Here is a 23,317-nt window from a genome sequence, read left to right on the forward strand (position 1 = left end):
GGTGCCTTATATAGTAACCCCTATACATCTAGGCGGGGGCGACTATCAGTAATGAGATCCCAGTTGGTGGCAGACTGAAGTTTTTTTTATCATAAATGGGAAGATATAACATCAAATCAATGGATCCTCCGTCTAATAAAATCTGGACTAAGATTAGATTTCTTTAAATTGCCACAGGATAACTTTGTAGTAACATCACTAAAAGCGCCGGAACAACAAGAAGCGCTTCAGTTAGAAGTTCTGAGCCTTTTGACTAAGAATGTTCTCATCGAAGTACCAAAGAGTCAGGAAGGGAGGGGATTTTATTCCCCTTTATTTCTGGTTCCGAAACCAGATGGTACTTTTCGTACTATAATTTATTAATCTAAAGAAACTAAATTCTTTTTTGCATGAGCACACCTTTAAGATGGAATCAATAAGATCAACCATAAAACTTTTGTTTCCTAGGTGCTTTATGGCAGGTCTGGATTTAAAGGATGCATATTACCATCTTCCAATCCATGCAGACCACCAACAATATCTCAGAGTGGCGGTAAACCTACAAGGCCGGGTCCGTCACTTCCAGTTTACGTCCATGCCATTCGGCCTTTCTATGGCTCCTCGGATTTTCACGAAAGTCATGCTAGAGGTGATGGCCTATCTACGTCATCAGGACACGCTAATTGTGCCCTATTTAGATGATTTCCTAATAATTGGTAATTCAGCATCTCAGTGTGAAGAACGCTTGTCTAATACCATTTCATCATTACAGGCTCTAGGCTGGATTGTAAACTTCAAAAAATCAAGGCTGCATCCAGAAACTCTTCAGTCCTTCCTAGGACTAGTCTTGGACTCTGTAAGTCAAAAATGTCTCTTACCAGAATCCAAAAAATCAACCATAATTTCAAAAGTCACTACAGCAAGATCTAGTCCTCATATGTCCCTTAGAGATGCCATGTCTCTTGGGTTCACTCTCCTCCTGCATTCCTGCGGTTCAATGGGCCCAATACCATACTAGGGCTTTACAACACCAGATACTCCATGCTCAGTCATATTGCCAGGAGCATCTAAATACAAAAATTACCTTATCTGATGACGTGCTTCAATCACTTCTTTGGTGGTTAAATAAGGACCATTTGTCCAGAGGAGTCTCATGGACAATTAGGTCCTCTAAATTACTCACTACTGACGCCGGCCCAGAGGGGTGGGGAGCCCATCTGGATCAAAATATAGCCCAAGGTTGCTGGAATTCTTTAGAGATTCAGCAGTCTTCCAACTGAAAGGAATTAAATGCAGTATATTATGCTTTGAAATTTTTCCTTCCCCAGCTTCGTGGTTCTCATGTCAAGATCCGATCGGACAACACAACTGTCGTCGCATATTTAAATCGGCAAGGCGGAACGCGATTGGGAAGTCTGATGTGTTCAGCGGCAGACATATTCGATCTAGCAGAACCCAATTTTCTTTCTCTCATGGCTGTTCATATCAGAGGAGTAGAAAACTCAAAGGCCGACTTCCTAAGTCATCACATGCTCCACCAGGGAGAATGGACCCTCAATCCTCGCATATTCAGAAACATAGTGGACATATGGGGTCTTCCGCAGATAGATTTGTTTGCAACCAGGAGCAACAGGCAGGTACCAATGTTTGCATCCCTGAATCTGGCAGATCATCCAGATATAGTAGACTCACTCCAGTATCCTTGGAATTACGATGTAGCCTACGCCTTCCCACCAATGATGCTAATTCCATTGGTGGTCAAGAAGATAAGAGAAGAAAAATCAAGGGTGATTCTGATAGCCCCATTTTGGCCGAAGAGGCCCTGGTTCTCCTGTCTTCGAGCGATGTCAGTTTGCGATCCATGGATTCTGCCAATGACACCAGACCTACTGTCTCAAGGTCCATTCTACCATCCACAAGTAAAGGGGCTCCACCTCACGGCGTGGAACTTGAGAGGCAGATATTATCTTTGAGAGGGTTCTCTCAAGAGCTAATCAACACACTACTGTTAAGCAGAAAAAAATCTACAACTATAATATATAGTAGAATATGGAGAAAATTCCTCGACTTTTATACAAAACCTTTTTCTAGCAAGGTTCCTATTAAAGCCATCCTTGAATTTTTACAAAGAGGCCATGAGCTGGGGTTATCAGTTAGTACTTTGAGAGTTGAAGTATCTGCCTTGGGAGCCCTTTATAGTGCTAATATTGCTGGTAATAGATGGATAATAAGATTTATTAGAGCATGTGAAAGATGTACACCAGTACATGTCCCACGTTTACCACCCTGGGACTTGAATTTAGTCCTAGATGCCTTAACGGGACCTCCCTTTGAGCCCTTGCATTCTATCCCTCTCAAAAATATTACATACAAGGTAGCTTTATTGATAGCTTTGACCTCTGCCAGAAGAGTGGGAGATATCCAAGCTCTTTCCATAGATCCTCCGTTCCTAATGACATATCAGGACAGAGTAGTTCTCAAACCCGATCCTTTATATCTCCCTAAAGTAGCTACAAAATACCATAGATCCCAAGAAATTTTTCTACCTTCCTTTTATGATAATCCAGCAAATTCAGAGGAGAAGCTACATATGTTGGATGTAAAAAGAGCGGTCCTGAGCTACATAGAGAGAACCCAGTCCTACAGACAGAGTAGGGCTCTGTTTGTCTCTTTTCAGGGTCATCGAAAAGGCTACGGGGTCACAAAAGCTACCTTGTCTCGATGGATCAAAGATGCCATCTGTCTTGCATACTTGTCAAAAGGCAAAGATCCTCCAGAGGGAGTAAAGGCGCATTCAGCTCGAGCCGTATCATCCTCGTGGGCGGAGAATAAAGACATCTCCATCAAGCTCATATGTAAGGCCGCAACCTGGTCGTCGCCTTCAACTTTCTATAGACATTATAGACTTGATCTGTCTTCTACATCTGACTTGGCATTTGGGAGAGCCGTCCTTAGTACGGTAATCCCACCCAGGTGAAGGTTCTCTGCAAATCTCTCAAAGTGGGTGCTGTCGTGGCGAAGGGTAAAAAGCCGTATTACTTACCAGTAATGCCCTTTTAATGAGCCACGACAGCACCCTGTCACTTCCCACCCTAATAGTTATTAACACAAGATATTCTCATGGGTGAATATAGATAACATACAAACAAATTGTGGATATATTTATACTAATTTAACAACGGCGGTTCCTCTTGTACTCTGAAAAACAACTGAGGAGGAAAGGGGGACCGCCCTTTTTATCTCTGTAGGTTTCCTGTTCCTATGGGCGGGTTCCTCTCTCAAAGTGGGTGCTGTCGTGGCTCATTAAAAGGGCATTACCGGTAAGTAATCTGGCTTTTTTCTGAGACAGCAGACTTCTGTCTCCAAATGTGCCAGGGGGCCTAGCTAGGTTCAGGAAGGAGAGGAAGCGCTTCACACCTTCGGCTCTTTGGAAGAGAGATGTCAATTACAGCCTGACCCTATCTATCTGTGGGAAGCTTTACACAAGGAATCCCTAAGAGAAAATAATATATTCATTGGGGGCGCGGCCGTGGTCCAATCAAAAACAAGCAATTAGAATATCAACTTGAGGGGCTGGTCTAGATATCTGACCTCCTGGGTGACTCTATAAATTTGGCTTGTATATATTCAAAATTGTTCACATGTGAGGGCAGCCTGGGAAGCTAATGTGTTCCAGTCCATATTCAACCCCCCCTTAGGGAGCAGAAGCAGACTACAAGTTAGCTATTTCTGTAAGTTTTCTCCTGTTTATTTTATACTGTTTTGCATAGTTGTTTGTCTTTTTATTACCATATTTTATATCTTCTTTACTGTAAGCACTACTTTTTGTATTAAAGCATAAACTTTAACCGTTAAACCTTGTATGTTCTAAAGAATCCATAGTCTAAGGTATGTGACCCTTATGAATGACAGACTGTAGTAGTAATATTTCCGGGACTCATTGTCTGTGTGTTTGGTGAGTGGTGGCAGCGTGTATGAGCGGGTGTGTGGCCTGGGTCGGTGTGTGATTTATGCTCCCATTACAGCATAGGACAGAGATTGAATGCTGGACTGAGAGAGGGGAGATAGATTAACCCTTGCATGCGCAACCCCAAGTCGCGTGCTGAGAGCGGGTACATGACAAATTGGTAGCAGCACGGAGAGGGATCTGTGACAATTGATGGCAGAGTGGTGGGATAGAATTATTTATATTAGAGCATTAGTGTATGGTTTAAACAATTATTCCCTGTACTAAAGAATTGGTATCCTTGCGAGGTGTGCACCAGTTCTACAAGGTTCAACTCAGTGCTTACTTAGACATACTTGCAAACAGTTTCCCCTCCCTGTTTTTCTTTTCTATCTTTTATTTGGCAAAGGCTGTTCATCGATATGGCAGCCCAGTACAAGAAGCAAAGTAAAGAGGCTCTGACCTACCTCTGTGAGCAGAGAGGAATAGAGACAGCCGATAGATCCAGGGAGCTGCTGATACGCGCCTTGGTCGAGCAGGACACAGAGCAAAGTGCTGAAGCATCTGGCCAAGGAGAGAGTCCACCTCAGAGAGATCGAGGAATGCCAGCTCTTGCACCAGAGATGCCTGATGGAAGTGGCAGCAATGCCAGTGCTGAGGAGCCTATGGACTGTACTTTACAAATAGACTTACAACAGTTGGGAACAAGTGATCCCAATCTGCGTAGGCAGCTTATTCTACAGTACCGACAGGCTGCAGAACGCCAGGACCGGGCCAAGAGAGAGGCTGCAGAACGCCAGGAGGACAGAGCTTTCCAGCTTCAGATGGTTCAAATAGAGAGGGGTATGCGTCCTCAGCTAACCCCCTCCCAGGATATAAATCCGAGGAGACCACATCTGGAAAACTTCCCTGTGATGGAGAAGGATACGGACTTAGATACTTTCCTTCGGGAGTTTGAAAAAACCTGCAGGCAATACCATCTGCCCCGTGAACAGTGGGCACGGTATTTAACCCCAGAGTTGAGAGGCAAAACCCTGGAAGTATTTGATGGCCTCCAACCAGAACTAGATGGGAACTATCTATATACATAATTGTCTAAGGGGTACTTCCGTCTGTCTGTCTGTTCTTCTGTCACGGATATTCATTGGTCGCGGTCTCTGTCTATCATGGAATCCAAGTCGCTAATTAGTCGCGCCAGCTTCCTCTCATGGCTGCTGCGACCAACCAGCGATGGCCACAGTCCGATTAGTCCCTCCCCTACTCCCCTGCAGTCACTGCCCGGCGCCCACATACTACCCTCCGGTCTCCCCCCGCAGGCCCCGGCCGTGCCAGTCTCCTGCCCGCAAACAGCTCAGGTGGTGGGCTCCACACTCCCACCAGCCTGGCACACCGCCCTCAGCCTCCCAGGACCGTCCTCTGCTTACTTCAGAGCGCTGCCCTACAGGGTGCCTCCGGGGCAGACCGGGTGCTCTATGTACCTCTCCGCCCACGGCGCCGTCACGCTGGCCGCGGCTGTAGCACCGGGCACAGTCCCGCCATCTTCTGCACAGGAATACGCGCTCCGGTAACGGTAAGAGCACTACATTGTGCTGACCTAGAGCCTCCACTGCCAGCAGCCGCCGGCAGGGGGCGCTCTTCTCATCCAGAACGGGGAAGCGCGGCCGTGTTATCCCGGTACCCCCGGTGTACAGCACAAGTCCGGGAACGCTGCGCCCCTGGCGGCATCTCCAGGCTGCATGGTGTGCACTGCAGACATGCTGCGACCTCAGGACACAGTACCATTCATCTCTATCAGTGCTGTTAGTATTTTATGGGAAGTATACTACGTGTGTGTGCTGTATACTATCTGGCTGGGCAATATACTACGTGGCTGGGCAATATACTACGTGACTGGGCAATATACTACGTGGCTGGGCAATATACTACGTGACTGGGCAATATACTACGTAGCTGGGGAATATACTACGTGACTGGGCAATATACTACGTGGCTCTGCTATATACTATGTGGCTGGGCAATATACTACGTGGCTGGGCAATATACTACGTGGCTGGGCAATATACTACGTGGCTGGGCAATATACATTGCCCAGCCACGTAGTACATTGCCCAGCCACGTAGTATATTGCCCAGCCACGTAGTATTTTGCCCCGCCACGTAGTATATTGCCCAGCCACATAGTATATAGCAGAGCCACGTAGTATATTGCCCAGCTACGTAGTATATTGCCCAGCCACGTAGTATATTGCCCAGCCACGTAGTATATTGCCCAGCCACGTAGTACATTGCCCAGCCACGTAGTACTACTTGGCTGGGCAATATACTACGTGGCTGGGCAATATACTACGTGGCTGTACTATATACAACGTGGCTGTGCTATATACTACGTGGCCTGTGACGTGGACATGCATATTCTAGATTACCCGATGTGTTAGAATCGGGCCACCATCTAGTAAGGCCATAAAAGAGGCCCTGATTAGGAAATACAACCTAACAGCAGAAGTGTATCGGAGGAAGTTCCTGAACATACAACGTGGATCAACTGACAGCTATGCAGATGTTGTGAGCACCTTGAGGACTACGCTCCATCAGTGGATCAGGGGACTTTCTGTTACAGTTTTGAGGACTTAACGGATCTTATGGTCAAGTATCAATTTCATCACATGTGCCCCACGGATGTATGACAATTTGTGTGTGATCGGAAGCTTTAAACGGCGGATCAGGCTGCAAAGATTGCGGACTGATATGTGGCTAACAGGATGCCTGAGGTGCGGAAGCCATCGGGATTCAGCTGGAAGGGAGGTAAGCCAAACGGGGACCCTTCTCCCTCTGCCGGCCCATCACCAGTGCTGTCCAAGCCCACCTCCTATGGGATCCCGGGGACTAGACATTCTTTAAGTGATGCACGACGGTGCTTCTCCTGCAACAAAGTTGGATATGTTAGCGCTGTCTGCCCTGATAGGGTTAAACTCCCAACTACAACCACAAAGCCGTCTGTGTCCCCACCGTCTGTCCTCTTTGTGGCCGGCTCTGATACGAGGGCTAATGAGAACTGTCAATCTGTCACTGTTGGCAATAAAGTCACCATTGGTCTCAGAGACACTGGGGCAGAGGTGACCCTGGTGCGTCCAGCAATGGTAAACCCTGCCGATATCATACCAGGAAAGATTATGTCTATAACCGGGATTGGAGGGGTCAGCCCTGCCGAGCCCATGTGTACCTGAACTGGGGAGCAGGGAAAGGATTGAGAGAAGTGGGAGTATCAGAGGCTATTCCCACCAATGTGTTGCTAGGCACGGACCTGGGGTGGAGGGTGTCCCACTATGTTCCTCCCTTGCAAGTAAATGCTACAGAGAAGGTGGAAGCAAGTGACCCACCAGAGATCCCGTGTGAGGAGGGAGAATGTACCACTGCTCAGGACTGTACGTATGTGGCAGCTGTGACCCGGAGTCAGGCTGTGGCTCAGACTCAACCCCAGAGATTAGAGGATGAGTCTCAGAACTGCCAGAACAGGAGGCCCATACTGTGGCCCCAATGCCTCCTCACATGGCAGACCCATTAATGTCCCTGATAACCGACACTGAAGACTCAGCTTCAGACCAGGGCCTGGCAGGCACACTAGCCAGGGCCTGCAGACTGACAGTCAGAGCTTCCAGGAGGCCCTGCGGACAGATGTAAAGGCCCCTTCACATTAAGCGACGCTGCAGCGATTCCGACAACGATCCGGATCGCTGCAGCGTCGCTGTTTGGTCGCTGGAGAGCTGTCACACAGACCGCTCTCCAGCGACCAACGATGCCGGTAACCAGGGTAAACATCGGGTAACTAAGCGCAGGGCCGCGCTTAGTTACCCGATGTTTACCCTGGTTACCTTCCTAAAAGTAAAAAAAACAAACAGTACATACTTACCTAACGCTGTCTGTCCTCCAGCGCTGTGCTCTGCACTCCTCCTGTACTGTCTGTGTGAGCACAGCGGCCGGAAAGCAGAGCGGTGACGTCACCGCTCTGCTTTCCGGCTGACCGACGCTCACAGCCAGTACAGGAGGAGTGCAGAGCACAGCGCTGGAGGACAGACAGCGGTAGGTAAGTATGTAGTGTTTGTTTTTTTTACTTTTAGGAAGGTAACCAGGGTAAACATCGGGTAACTAAGCGCGGCCCTGCGCTTAGTTACCCGATGTTTACCCTGGTTACCAGTGAAGACATCGCTGGATCGGTATCACACACGCCGATCCAGCGATGTCAGCAGGAATCCAGCGACGAAATAAAGTTCTGGACTTTATTCAGCGACCAACGATCTCCCAGCAGGGGCCTGATCGTTGGTCGCTGTCACACATAACGATTTTATTAACGATATCGTTGCTACGTCACAAAAAGCAACGATATCGTTAACAATATCGTTATGTGTGAAGGTACCTTTAGTCTGGAAGAGCTCAGATATCTTGCAGACCGACCCCCTGCTGCTTCTGACAGTATACTGGGACCAGGGCAGACTGTATAAAGAGACTCTCCCCACGGATACTACAGAATCTTGGGACCATGAAAGGCGGCTGATCGTTCCTTATCCATTTAGAGAACAATTTTTGAGAATTGCCCATGAAATTCCTCTGGCTAGGCACCTTGGAATACAAAGGAGTAAAGCTCGCCTGACAAATAACTTCTATTGGCCCAAGATGGGGACAGATATTGCCAATCACTGTCGATCATGTGTAGTTTGTCAGAGAGTTGGAAAGTCTGAGAATATACTGAAAGCTCCATTGATACCACTGCCTGTGATCGAAGAGCCTTTTCAGCGAGTGGCTGTGGATATCATAGGGCCACTTGCAATCCCTAGCAGCTCTGGCATAAAGTACATCCTCACAGTGGTGGACTATGCTACATGATACCCGGAAGCTGTGGCACTGTCCTCCATCCGAGCAGACAAAGTGGCGGATGCTTTACTGACTGTGTTCTCTCGTGTATGTAGGGAGATCTTAACCGATCAGGGAACCCAGATCAAGTCCGATCTGATGGAAAGCCTCTGCGAGAAAATACAATATAGCATGTTGTGGCCACCGCCTATCATCCCCAAACCAACGGACTCAGCGAGCATTTTAATGGAACATTAAAGCAAATGCTCAACATGCTGGTGGAGACTGAAGGGAGTGACTGGGAGCGGTACCTCCCCCATCTGTTGTTTGCGTACAGAGAGGTACCCCAGGCGTCTACAGGATTCTCCCCCTCTGAACTGGTTTATGGGAGGAGGGTCAGGGGGCCACTTGATTTGATTAAGGACTTTTGGGAGGACGACCCCAAAACTACAGGAGTCTCAGTGGTTGAATATGTGCTGCAGCTCAGAGAAGGAATGCAAAAACTGAGCAACCTGGCCCAAGAGAACGTGACTCAGGCCCAGATCACCCAGAAGTTCTGGTACGACCGTAATGCCAGACTGAGGGCCTATGAGGAGGGGCAGAAGGTTTGGGTGTTGGTCCCTGTGTTACAGAATAAATTCAAGGCTGCATGGGAGGGTCCATACCCTTTATACAAGTGGCTAAATGATGTTAATTATGTGGTAACACTAGATGAGCATGCAAAGCGTCAGAAAGTATTTCATGTAAATATGTTGAAGGTTCATCATGACAGGGAGACCTTTGTCTTACCTGTCTGCAGCCTGCCTGAAGAGGGGGAGGCTGATCTGTTACTAGATGTGGGGGCTGGGACTCAGTATATGGAGTCCCTGGAGTCAGCAGAGTTTAACCCTGAGCTATCCCACAGTCAGAGGTCTGAACTGATGGGGGTGCTCAGCGAGTTCACCAAAGTCTTCACAGGGGAGCCTGGGAGGACGCACTTAGCTACTCACCATATGGACACGGGTACTAATCCCCCAGTACGGCAGTCTGCATACAGGGTGTCAGCGAAGGTGAAGGCACACATGAGGGAACAGGTAGAGGAGATTCTGAACCTCAAGGTAATACAAAAATCGCAGAGTGCCTGGGCCTCGCCTGTGGTTCTTGTCCCGAAAAATGACCGTACTACCCAGTTCTGTGTAGACTATAGGAAATTAAATGTACTGACTACATGTGAGGTCTACCCCATGCTGAGGATAGACGAGCTGTTAGAGCAGCTAGCTAAGGCATCGTACCTCACCATCATGGACCTGAGTAGGGGATACTGGCAGATACCCCTGAACAGAGAAGCTCAGGAGAGGTCTGCCTTTATAACGCCATTCGGGCTGTTTGAGTTTCTGGTGATGCCATGTGGTATGAAGAATGCCACTGCCACCTTCCAGAGGTTGGTCAATCACTTATTGGAAGGATGTGATGATTTTGCCATTGCTTATCTTGATGATATAGCCATTTTTAGTAATTCTTGGGAGGAACACCTCCTACATCTTTCGCATGTGTTGCAAAGGCTTAAAACTGCAGGTCTTACTGTTAAGCCAGGGAAATGTCAGGTAGCCATGCAGAAAGTACAATACCTAGGACACCGGATGGGGGGAGGACTGCTAAAACCTGAGTCAGGGAAGGTAGAACCCACAACAGCCTGGTCCCCCCCCCCCCCCCCCCCGATACCAAGAAGCAGGTACTGTCCTTCCTGGGTACAGCTGGCTACTATAGGAGGTTTGTGCCAAACTACAGTGCTCTGGCCAAACCTTTAACTGATTTGACCAGGGGGAAACTTACCAAAATTGTCTCCTGGAGTCCTCAGTGTGAGGAATCATTTTCTGCCCTAAAGTCAGCATTGGTTAGTTCACCCGTTCTTCAGGCCCCAGATTTCAGTCGCAGGTTTGTAGTGCAGAGAGATGCCAGCTCCTATGGGCTAGGTGTGGTTCTCAGCCAGGTGAACCAACAAGGAGAGGAGCACCCAATTCTGTACCTAAGCAGGAAACCCCTGCCACCATTGAGAAGGAATGTTTGGCAATTGTGTGGGCTCTGCAGAAGCTGCAACCATACCTCTAGGGGCGCAACTTCACCGTGATCACAGATCATAACCCATTGAGTTGGCTCAACAGAGTAGTTGGGGACAACAGGAAATTGCTTAGATGGAGTCTGATGTTACAACAATATGATTTCACAATTAAGCATAAGAAAGGAATCGATCATGGCAATGCTGCTGGCCTATCTCGCCAAGGTGGGGCAGAACCAGATACGTGCTCGGGAGCTGACCTGTAAGTCAACCCCCATGCACATTCATAAGGAAGGAGGTGTAGTGAAATATGTATAAATATATATGTGTGCAGTGAACTATGTAGTATAGGTTTATTGTGTGACTAGTAATAATTTAACATCTGTCCTGAAGGCTGCCGGTCTCACCGAGGTGTTAATATGTATTTTCCTGAGACAGTAGACTTCTGTCTCCAATCTTGTCAGGGGGCCCAGCTAGGTTCAGGAAGGAGAGGAAGCGCTTTACACCTTCAGCTCTTTGGAAGAGAGATGTCAATTACAGGCTGACACTATCTATCTGTGGGATGCTTTACACAAAGAATCTCAGAGAAAATAATATATCCATTGGGGGCGCAGCCGTGGTCCAATCAAAAACAAGCAATTAGAATATCAACTTGAGGGGCTAGTCTAGAAATCTGACCTCCAGGGTGACTATAAATTTGGCTTGTATACATTCAAAATTGTTCACATGTGAGGGCAGCCTTGGAAGCTGATGTGTTCCAGTCCATATTCACCCTCCCTCAGGGAGCAGAAGCAGACTACAAGTTAGCTATTTCTGTAAGTTTTCCCCTGTTTATTTTATACTGATTTGCATAGTTGTATGTCTTTATTACCATATTTTTATATCTTTTTCTTTACTGTAAGCACCGTACTTTTTGTATTAAAGCATACACTTTAACAGTTGAACCTTGTATGTTCTAAAGAATCCATAGCCTAAGGTGTGTGACCCTTATGAGGGACAGACAGTAGTAGTAATATTCCGGGACTCATCGCCCGTGTGTTCGGTGAGTGGTGGCAGCGTGTATGAGCGGGTGTGTGGCCTGGCTCGACGTGCGATTTTTCTCCCATTACAGCATAGGACAGAGATTGAATGCTGGAATGAGAGAGGGGAAATAGATTAACCCTTGCAGGCGCAACCCCAAGTCGCGTGCTGAGAGTGGGTACACGACAAATTGGTAGCAGCACGGAGAGGGATCCGTGATATATATATATATATATATATATATATACAGTGGAGCAAAAAAGTATTTAGTCAGTCAGCAATAGTGCAAGTTCCACCACTTAAAAAGATGAGAGGCGTCTGTAATTTACATCATAGGTAGACCTCAACTATGGGAGACAAACTGAGAAAAAAAAATCCAGAAAATCACATTGTCTGTTTTTTTAACATTTTATTTGCATATTATGGTGGAAAATAAGTATTTGGTCAGAAACAAAATTTCATCTCAATACTTTGTAATATATCCTTTGTTGGCAATGACAGAGGTCAAACGTTTTCTGTAAGTCTTCACAAGGTTGCCACACACTGTTGTTGGTATGTTGGCCCATTCCTCCATGCAGATCTCCTCTAGAGCAGTGAAGTTTTTGGCTTTTCGCTTGGCAACATGGACTTTCAACTCCCTCCAAAGGTTTTCTATAGGGTTGAGATCTGGAGACTGGCTAGGCCACTCCAGGACCTTGAAATGCTTCTTACGAAGCCACTCCTTCGTTGCCCTGGCGGTGTGCTTTGGATCATTGTCATGTTGAAAGACCCAGCCACGTTTCATCTTCAATGCCCTCGCTGATGGAAGGAGGTTTGCACTCAAAATCTCACGATACATGGCCCCATTCATTCTTTCATGTACCCGGATCAGTCGTCCTGGCCCCTTTGCAGAGAAGCAGCCCCAAAGCATGATGTTTCCACCACCATGCTTTACAGTAGGTATGGTGTTTGATGGATGCAACTCAGTATTCTTTTTCCTCCAAACACGACAAGTTGTGTTTCTACCAAACAGTTCCAGTTTGGTTTCATCAGACCATAGGACATTCTCCCAAAACTCCTCTGGATCATCCAAATGCTCTCTAGCAAACTTCAGACGGGCCCGGACATGTACTGGCTTAAGCAGTGGGACACGTCTGGCACTGCAGGATCTGAGTCCATGGTGGCGTAGTGTGTTACTTATGGTAGGCCTTGTTACATTGGTCCCAGCTCTCTGCAGTTCATTCACTAGGTCCCCCCGCATGGTTCTGGGATTTTTGCTCACCGTTGTTGTGATCATTCTGACCCCACGGGGTGGGATTTTGCGTGGAGCCCCAGATCGAGGGAGATTATCAGTGGTCTTGTATGTCTTCCATTTTCTAATTATTGCTCCCACTGTTGATTTCTTCACTCCAAGCTGGCTGGCTATTGCAGATTCAGTCTTCCCAGCCTGGTGCAGGGCTACAATTTTGTTTCTGGTGTCCTTTGACAGCTCTTTGGTCTTCACCATAGTGGAGTTTGGAGTCAGACTGTTTGAGGGTGTGCACAGGTGTCTTTTTATACTGATAACAAGTTTAAACAGGTGCCATTACTACAGGTAATGAGTGGAGGAAAGAGGAGACTCTTAAAGAAGAAGTTACAGGTCTGTGAGAGCCAGAAATCTTGATTGTTTCTGACCAAATACTTATTTTCCACCATAATATGCAAATAAAATGTTAAAAAAACAGACAATGTGATTTTCTGGATTTTTTTTTCTCAGTTTGTCTCCCATAGTTGAGGTCTACCTATGATGTAAATTACAGACGCCTCTCATCTTTTTAAGTGGTGGAACTTGCACTATTGCTGACTGACTAAATACTTTTTTGCCCCACTGTATATATATATATAATTTATTATTATAGCGCCATTCCATTACTCTTTACATGTGAGGAGTGGTTTACATAATAAAAAACAAGTACAATAATGTTAATCAATACAAGTCACGACTGGTAATTTCATTTGTTTTATTTTACAATTACACCTCACCTGTTTTTTTTTTAATTTACTACTTTTCAGCATTTAACAACACTTTAATACGGCTCTGTTGATGGGGAAAAAAGTTATGGCTCTGTGAAAATCACATTGTATGATCTTTACATAATTTGCATTTCATTGCATGAAATAATTATTTGATACAATAGAAAAACAGAACTTAATATTTGGTACAGAAACCTTTGTTTGCATTTACAGAGGTCAGATGTTTCCTGCAGTTCTTGACCAAGTTTGCACACACTGCATCAGGGATTTTGGCCCACTCCTCCATACACATCATCTCCACATCTTTCAAATTTCAAGGCTGATGCTGGGAAACATTGAGTTTCAGCTCCCTCCAAAGATTTTCTATGGGGTTCAGGTTTGGAGATGGCTAGGCTACTCCAGCACCTTGAAATGCTTCTTACGGAGCCACTCCTTAGTTGCCCTGGCTGTGTGTTTTGGGTCATTGTCATGCTGGAAAACCCAACCACGACCCATCTTCAATGCTCTTACTGAGCGAAGGAGTTTGTTGGCCAAAATCTCGCGATACATAACCCCAGCCATCCTCCCTTCAATACAGTGTATTCATCCTGTCCCCCTCTGCAAAAAAGGTCCCCCAAAGTATAATGTTTCCCCCATCATGCTTCATGGTTGGGACGGTGTTGTTGTGATTGTATTCATCCTTCTTCCTCCAAACACGATGAGTGGAGTTGATACCAAAAAGTTCTATTTTGGTATCCTCTGACCACATGACCTTCTCCCATGCCTCCTCTGGACCATCCAGATGGTCACTGACAAATTTCAAACAGGCCTGGACATGTGCTGGCATGAGCAGGGGGACCTTGTGTGCCCTGCAGGATTGTAATTGATGACAGCGTAGTGTGTTACTGATGGTTGTGTTTGAGACTGTGGTCCGAGCTCTCTTCAGGTCATTGACCAAGTCCTGTGTAGTTCTGGGCTGATTCCTCACCTTTCTCAGAATCATCCTTACCCCACAAGGCAAGATATTGCATGGAGCCTCAGACTCAGGAAGATTGACAGTCATCTTATGTTTCTTCCATTTTCTAGTTGTCACCTTCTCACCAAGCTGCTTTCCTATTGTTCTGCAGCCCATCCCATCCATGTGCAGGTCTACAATTTTGTCCCTCGTGTCCTGAGACAGCTCTTTGGGATTGGCCATGGTGGAGAGGTTGGATGGTGATTGATTGAGTGTGTGGACAGGTCTCTTTTATACAGGTAATGAATTTAAACAGGTGCAATTAAACAGGTAATGGTGTAGAGTAGGTGGGCATCTTAAAGAAAAGCTAACTGTCTGTGAGAGCCTGAATTGTTGCTGGTTCGTAGGTGATTAAATACTTATTTCATGCAATAAAATGCAATTTAATTATGTAAAAATCATACAATGTGATTTTTCTGGTTTCTTTTTTTAGATTCTGTCCCTCACAGATGAAGTGTATCTACGATAAAAATTACCGACCTCTCCATTCTTTGTAGGAGGGAAAACTTGAAAAATCAGCAGTGTATGAAATAGTTGTTTTCCCCATTGTATCTCATGGGATTTTTGCCTTGGTCTGGATTAACATTTTATTCTATAGGTTAAAGAGGCTCCCTTTTCCCTCCGATCTGCGCCTCTTCAATGTTGTCGCAAGGGGATGATTGTTGCCATGGTGACCTGACGTTGTCCCGACATCACCATGGCAGAGACCCGACTTCACCAGGGCTAATAAGCTTGCTAGATCATGCACAGTGCATGGTCTCACAAGCTTGTGTTAGTGCAGCACTGACAGTTTATAAAGCACTAGATGGTGGCTCGATTCTAACGCATCGGGTATTCTAGAATATTTATGTAGTTTATTTATGAAGATTTCAGAATAATGCAATTTATACACAGGATTCGGCCGGCCGGGAGCGACCAGTTAGCGAAGCATGGTTCAAATCCCACACCAATTAGCGGCTGGACTGTGTCTGTCGCTGATTGTTCGTGGCCAGCCGGGCCAGGGCGAGCTCCAGGTTTTTGAGGGCCCCAGGCAAAAGAGTCTCACAGCCCATGTAGCATTTAATACAGCCCACGTAGTATATAGCACAGCCACGTAGTATATAGCACAGCCACATAGTATATAGCACAGCTACGTAGTATATATCAGCCACGTCGTATATAGCACAGCCACGGAGTATATTGCACAACCACTTAGTATATTGCACAGCCACGTAGTACATAGCACAGCCACGTAGTATATAGCACAGGACACATAGTATATTGCACAGCCACGTAGTATATAGCACAGCCACGTAGTATATTGCACAGCCACGTATATAGCACAGCCCACGTAGTATATAGCACAGCGGTGTAGTATATAACACAGCCCACGCAGTATATAACACAGCCCACGTAGTATATAACAATGTGGGCACTATATCCCTGTTAAAAAGAGAATTAAAATAAAAAATAGTTATATACTCACCTTCCGGCGGCCCCCGGATCCAGTCCAGGCCTTTAGCGATGCTCCTGACGATGCTCCGTTCCCAGCAATGCCTTGCGGCAATAACCCGTGATGATGTAGCAGTTTCGCGAGACCGCTACGTCATCTGGGGTCATTGCCACAATGCATTCTTGGGACCGGAGCGTCGTGAGGAGCGGGAAAGGCTGCCGCGGACGCCGGAAGGTGAGAATATAATGATTTATTTTTTTATTATTTTTAACATATGTTTTACTATTGATGCTGCATAGGCAGCATCAATAGTAAAAAGTTGGTCACACTTACAAGGTTAATGGCAGCGTTAACGGACTGTTTTACACTGCGTTTTGCCACGGTGTAACAGAATGCTAAAACGCTATGTGGGCGCTGACTGGAGGGGAGTATGGAGGGGCCAATTCGCGGCCAGACTGTGCCTGTCGCTGATTGGTCGCGCCTAGCCGGCCGCGACCAGTCAGCGATGTGGGATTTCCGTGACAGACAAACAGACGGAAGTGGACCTTAGACAAATATATATAGAGATTGCAATGCTTTGTAAGTGTGAACAGACTGCAAAAAGTGAAAGTACCATAGAGGGACTAATTAAAAAAGTTAAAGAATTGTAAAAATATATTTTTAAAAAATGACAAAATAATAGTAAAAATAAATAAATATTTTTGTGAGCAAAAAATAAACAAAAAAGTACACATAATTGATATCGTCACATCCACAAAGACCCGACATATAACACTGTCCCACTAGTTAACCCCTTCAGTGAAAATCTTCAAAAGAAACGAAGCAAAAGAATGGTTTTTCATCAGACCGTCGAACAAAAAGTGGAATAAAATGCGATCAAAAAATGAATGTAAATAAAAATGGTATAGCCGAAAACATCATCATGTCCTGCAAAAAACAAGCCGCCATACGGCTTCATCAGCGGAAAAATGAAAACGTTTTAACTCTCAGAATAAAGCAATGCAAAAATATTTTTTTTTTCTATAAAATAGTTTTTATTGTGTAAAAGCGCCAAAAAAGCAAAATAATGTAAATGTGGTATCACTGTAATCATACTGACCCAAAGCATAAATCTGCCTTATCAATTTTACCACATATGTATCGGCATTTAACCCCCCAAAATAAGTGTAAATCTCTGAAGTACATGATTCAGACGGAACCTCTGACGGAAGATTTCCTATGATGAGGCAGATGGAGGCACTGTGGACCATCTGGCCTATGATGTCCATCTTTTTAGGCGTGCATAAAAGTGACATCAGCCACAGTTTTGTGCACCACTAAAAAGAAGGACACCGCTGAACAGAGGCGAGGCAGAGTCCAGAGTAACTCTGCTGCCTCATTATAGTGAATGGATCTCTTGAGGATTTCATCTGAATCACGTAATTCGAAGATTTAGATGAAAACCCCAATATAAGTGTGCAGTGTAGAGCGCAGGATAAATGTGATCCCAAACGTTATGTAAAATGTTTCCAATAAAAGCTTCAACTGAATCCACAAAACAAGCAAGTCAACACTCAGGTGCGTCAACTGTTAAAGGAAATATAGGGGGCGCCCATATTACTGGTAGTACAAAGGCTCTGGAAAAATGCTATGGCTCCTCACACCCCAAAAGAAATTCAGCGAATTCTGCACTCCCAAATCCAAATGCCCTCCTTTTTTCTGAGCCCCACAGTGTGCCTAAACCGCAATGATAGCCCGCCTATTTTACCGGTGCATGTCTCCAGAAGCTGGGCATAAAGTACAGGGCACTACAGTGTACTGGTCACTACAACGTACTAGGCACAACAATAGCAGATTGGCAATTTTCGTTCCGCAATATCCACCTGCTGCTTGTTTCTGTAAAACACCCATGGAGTCAAATCATCACTACACCTATAGATTAATTCCCAAAGCGGTATAATTTCCAAAATGTGGTGAATTGAGGGGGGGATTTTTCCATTTCGATTCCAGCCATTTTTGCTTTCAGAAAGTCAAATGGCGCTTCTTTCCTTACATGATCTGCCATGCGTCCAAGCAGTAGTTTTCCCCCACATATGGTTTATAGTGGGTATTAGGGTTGAGCGAAACGGATCGTTCATTTTCAAAAGTCGCCGACTTTTGGCACAGTCGGGTTTCATGAAACCCGACCCGATCCCTGTGTGGGGTCGGCCATGCGGTACGCGACTTTCGCGTCAAAGTCGCGTTTCAATGACGCGAAAAGCGCCATTTCTCAGCCAATGAAGGTGGACGTAGAGTGTGGGCAGCGTGATGACATAGGTCTCAGTCCCCACCATCTTAGAGAAGGGCATTGCAGTGATTGGCTTGCTGTCTGCGGCGTCACAGGGGCTATAAAGGGGCGTTCCCGCCGACCGCCATGTTACTGCTGCTGATCTGAGCATAGGGAGAAGTTGCTGCCGCTTCGTCAGAAGCAGGGATAGCGTTAGGCAGGGTCCATTAACCCCCAAACCGCTTGTGCTGTAGCGATTTCCACTGTCCAACACCACCTTTTGTTTGCAGGGACAGTGGAAGCTACATTTTCTTCCTCAGCGCTGTAGCTCATTGGGCTGCCCTAGAAGGCTCCCTGATAGCTGCATTGCTGTGTGTACGCCGCTGTGCAAACCAACTGCTTTTTTCAAAGCACAAATCCTGTTGTTCCTTCCTTTCTGCACAGCTATCTTGTTTGTTTGTCCACACTTTTGATTTAATTTGTGCAGCAGTCCACTCCTTGTTATTGCTGCCTGCCATACCTTGCTGAGATTACTGCAGGGAGATAGTAATTGTAGGACAGTCCCTGTTTTTTTTTTTTTAATTCTCCCTGAAAAAAAATAAATAGTGGGAGATTAATCTTGGCATTTGTGCTTGAGTGCCAGTCGTGTGTGCCATCTCTCTCCAATTGTGGGGCACAGAGAGCCTAGTGTCTATAATCTTTTTTTTTTTTTTTTAATTCTCCCTAAAAAAAAAAATAGTGGGAGATTAAGATTGGCATTTCTGCTAGAGTGCCAGTCCTGTGTGTGCCATCTCTCTCCAATTTTGGGGCACAGAAAGCCTAGTGTGTAATACTGGGCCTGATTTCTTGACAATTCTCCCTACCAAAAAAAAGTAGTTGGAGATTAAGATTGGCATTTCTGCTAGAGTGCCAGTCCTGTGTGTGCCATCTCTCTCCAATTTTGGGGCACAGAAAGCCTAGTGTGTAATACTGGGCCTGATTTCTTGACAATTCTCCCTACCAAAAAAAAGTAGTTGGAGATTAAGATTGGCATTTCTGCTAGAGTGCCAGTCCTGTGTGTGCCATCTCTCTCCAATTTTGGGGCACAGAAAGCCTAGTGTGTAATACTGGGCCTGATTTCTTGACAATTCTCCCTAACAAAAAAAAGTAGTGGGAGATTAAGATTGGCATTTCTGCTAGAGTGCCAGTCCTGTGTGTGTGGCATCTCTCTCAAATTGTGGGCCACAGAAAGCCTAGTGTCTGCAATACTGTTTTTTTTTTTTTTGGTTTTTAATTCTCCCTTTAAAAAAAAAAAGGGAGATTAATATTGGCATTTGTGCTTGAGTGCCAGTCGTGTGTGCCATCTCTCTCAAATTGTGGGCCACAGAAAGCCTAGTGTCTTTTTTTTTTTATTTTGTTTTTTAAATTCTCCCTGAAAAAAAATAAATAGTGGGAGATTAATATTGGCATTTGTGCTTCTGTGCCAGTTGTGTGTGCCATCTCTCTCAAATTGTGGGCCACAGAAAGCCTAGTGTCTGTTTTTTTTTTGGGGGGGGGGTTTAAATTCTCCCTGAAAACAAATAAATAGTGGGAGATTAATATTGGCATTTGTGCTTCTGTGCCAGTCGTGTGTGCCATCTCTCTCAAATTGTGGGCCACAGAAAGCCAAGTGTCTGTTTTTTTGTTTTTTGTTTTTTAAATTCTCCCTGAAAAAAAAAATTGTGGGAGATTAATATTGGCATTTGTGCTTCAGTGCCAGTCCTGCGTGTGTGGCATCTGTCTCATTTTGTGCCACAGAAAACCGAGTGTGTAACGTGCCTGATTTTCCTTGCAGTCTCACCCACCTATAAAGGGATATCTAAATCCTACAGAAGTTTGAGTTCACCTTGTAAGTTGTTTTACAGTAACAAATACCGTTACTTTGGTTACGTTTTTAAAACAATGAAGAAGTCTGGTGGAAGAGGTTGTGGCCGTGGGCGTTCATTGCCAGCTGGTAATGATGGTAGTGGTGGTGGAGCATCATGTGGTCGTGGGAAAAACAATATAGCACCTAAGTCTCGAGCTGTGGAGCCAGGTTAATCGTCTGGCTACACAAGGCCTCGAATGCTCCCTTTTCTGGGAGTAGGAAAACCGCTTTTAAAGCCGGAGCAGCAAGAGCAAGTTTTGGCTTTCCTTGCTGACTCAGCCTCTAGCTCTTTTGCCTCCTCTTCTGAAACTGGTAAATGTAAAAGCAGCGCGTCGTTAGTGGATGTTCACGCTCAGGGACAAGTCGCTCCATTGTCCTGTTCAGCAAAAACAACAACAGAGAAGGATGCGTCAGGCGACACAACGGGTTACTCCATGGAGCTCTTTACACATACCGTTCCTGGATTAGAAAGTGAAACAGTTAACATGCCATGCCCATTACAAGTTGAATTGGACATAGAGTGCACAGATGCACAGCCACAACCAGATTACTATGCTGTTCCTTTGTGTTATGACCTGGTGGTTAGGAGCACCCGGAATGACAGTTAAACCACATACAGGACGAACTCTGGGATGTGGGAACTCTGCTGACCGCAAGCCCTAATCCTATCACACACACTAGAAATAGCCGTGGAGCGCTCCTGACCAGACCTAGGCGCCTCGTCACAGCCTAAGGGCTATCTAGCCCTAGAGAAGGAAAATAAAGCCTACCTTACCTCAGAGAAATTCCCCAAGGGTAAAGGAAGCCCCCCACATATATTGACTGTGAGTAAAGATGAAAGTCACAAACGCAGAAATGAAACAGGTTACAGCACAGAGAGGCCAGACTAACTAAATAGACAGAGGATAGGAAAGGTAACTTTGCGATCAGCACAAAAACCTACAAAAGACCACGCAGAGTGTGCAAAAAATACCTCTGCACTGACTCACGGTGCGGAAGGGGCCACTCTGCATCCCAGAGCTTCCAGCTAGCAAGACAAAATCATGATAACCAGCTGGACAAGAAAACAGAGAACAAATAAAGACTATCAGGAACTTAGCTTCTGCAGGAGAAGGCAGGTCACCAGAGTGTTATGACCTGGTGGTTAGGACAATAATGGACCTAGTGTGTAAGAGCACACGGAATGACCTAATAGTTACTAATAATATAGGACGAGCTCTGAGACGTGGGAACTCTGCTGACCGCAATCCCTAATCCTATCACACACACTAGAAATAGCCGTGGATTGCTCCTAACGCTCCCTATGCAACTCGACACAGCCTAAGAAACTAGCTAGCCCTAGAGAAGAAAAATAAAGCCTACCTTGCCTCAGAGAAATTCCCCAAAGGAAAAGGCAGCCCCCCACATATAATGACTGTGAGTAAAGATGAAAATTACAAACACAGAGATTAAATAGATTTAGCACAGTGAGGCCCGACTTACTGAACAGACAGAGGATAGGAAAGGTAACTTTGCGGTCAGCACAAAAACCTAGGCGCTCCCTGTTATGAACAGGTAATTCAGAACCACAATGGACATAGAAGAACAGAGCACACAAAGTGACCTGACAATTACCAAAAACAAAGGACGAGCTCTGAGACGTGGGAACTCTGCTGACCGCAATCCCTAATCCTAACACACCACACTAGAGGTAGCTGTGGATTGCGCCTAACGCTCCCTATGCAACTCGGCACAGCCTGAGAAACTACTAGCCCTGAAGATAGAAAAATAAGCCTACCTTGCCTCAGAGAAATTCCCCAAAGGAAAAGGCAGCCCCCCACATATAATGACTGTGAGTAAGATGAAAATACAAACACAGAGATGAAATAGATTTAGCAAAGTGAGGCCCGACTTACTGAATAGACCGAGGATAGGAAAGATAGCTTTGCGGTCAACACAAAAACCTACAAACAACCACGCAGAGGGGCAAAAAGACCCTCCGCACCGACTAACGGTACGGAGGTGCTCCCTCTGCGTCTCAGAGCTTCCAGCAAGCAAGAAAAACCAATATAGCAAGCTGGACAGAAAAAATAGCAAACAAAAATAACAGAAGCAAAACTTAGCTTATGCAGGATAGACAGGCCACAGGAACGATCCAGGAGGAAGCAAGACCAATACTAGAACATTGACTGGAGGCCAGGATCAAAGCACCAGGTGGAGTTAAATAGAGCAGCACCTAACGACTTAACCTCATCACCTGAGGAAGGAAACTCAGAAGCCGCAGTACCACTCTCATCCACCAAAGGAAGCTCATAGACAGAACCAGCCGAAGTACCACTCTCGACCACAGGAGGGAGCTTGGCCACAGAATTCACAACAGTACCCACCCCTTGAGGAGGGGTCACCGAACCCTCACCAGAGCCCCCAGGCCGACCAGGATGAGCCACATGAAAGGCACGAACCAGATCGGCAGCATGGACATCAGAGGCAAAGACCCAGGAATTATCCTCCTGACCATAACCCTTCCACTTAACCAGATACTGGAGTTTCCGTCTCGAAACACGAGAATCCAAAATCTTCTCCACTATATACTCCAATTCCCCTTCAACCAAAACCGGAGCAGGAGGATCAATAGATGGAACCACAGGTGCCATGTGTCTCCGCAACAATGACCTATGGAACACGTTATGGATGGAAAAAGAAGCTGGAAGAGTCAAACGAAAAGACACAGGATTAAGAACCTCAGAAATCCTATATGGACCAATGAAACGAGGCTTAAATTTAGGAGAGGAAACCTTCATAGGAATATAACGAGATGACAACCAAACCAAATCCCCAACACGAAGTCGGGGACCCACACAGCGCCTGCGGTTAGCAAAACGTTGAGCCTTCTCCTGGGACAAAGTCAGATTGTCCACTATATGAGTCCAAATCTGCTGCAACCTATCCACCACAGTATCCACACC

This window comes from Ranitomeya imitator, chromosome 5 (assembly GCF_032444005.1).
Source record: "Ranitomeya imitator isolate aRanImi1 chromosome 5, aRanImi1.pri, whole genome shotgun sequence".
Classification (NCBI taxonomy): Eukaryota; Metazoa; Chordata; class Amphibia; order Anura; family Dendrobatidae; genus Ranitomeya; species Ranitomeya imitator.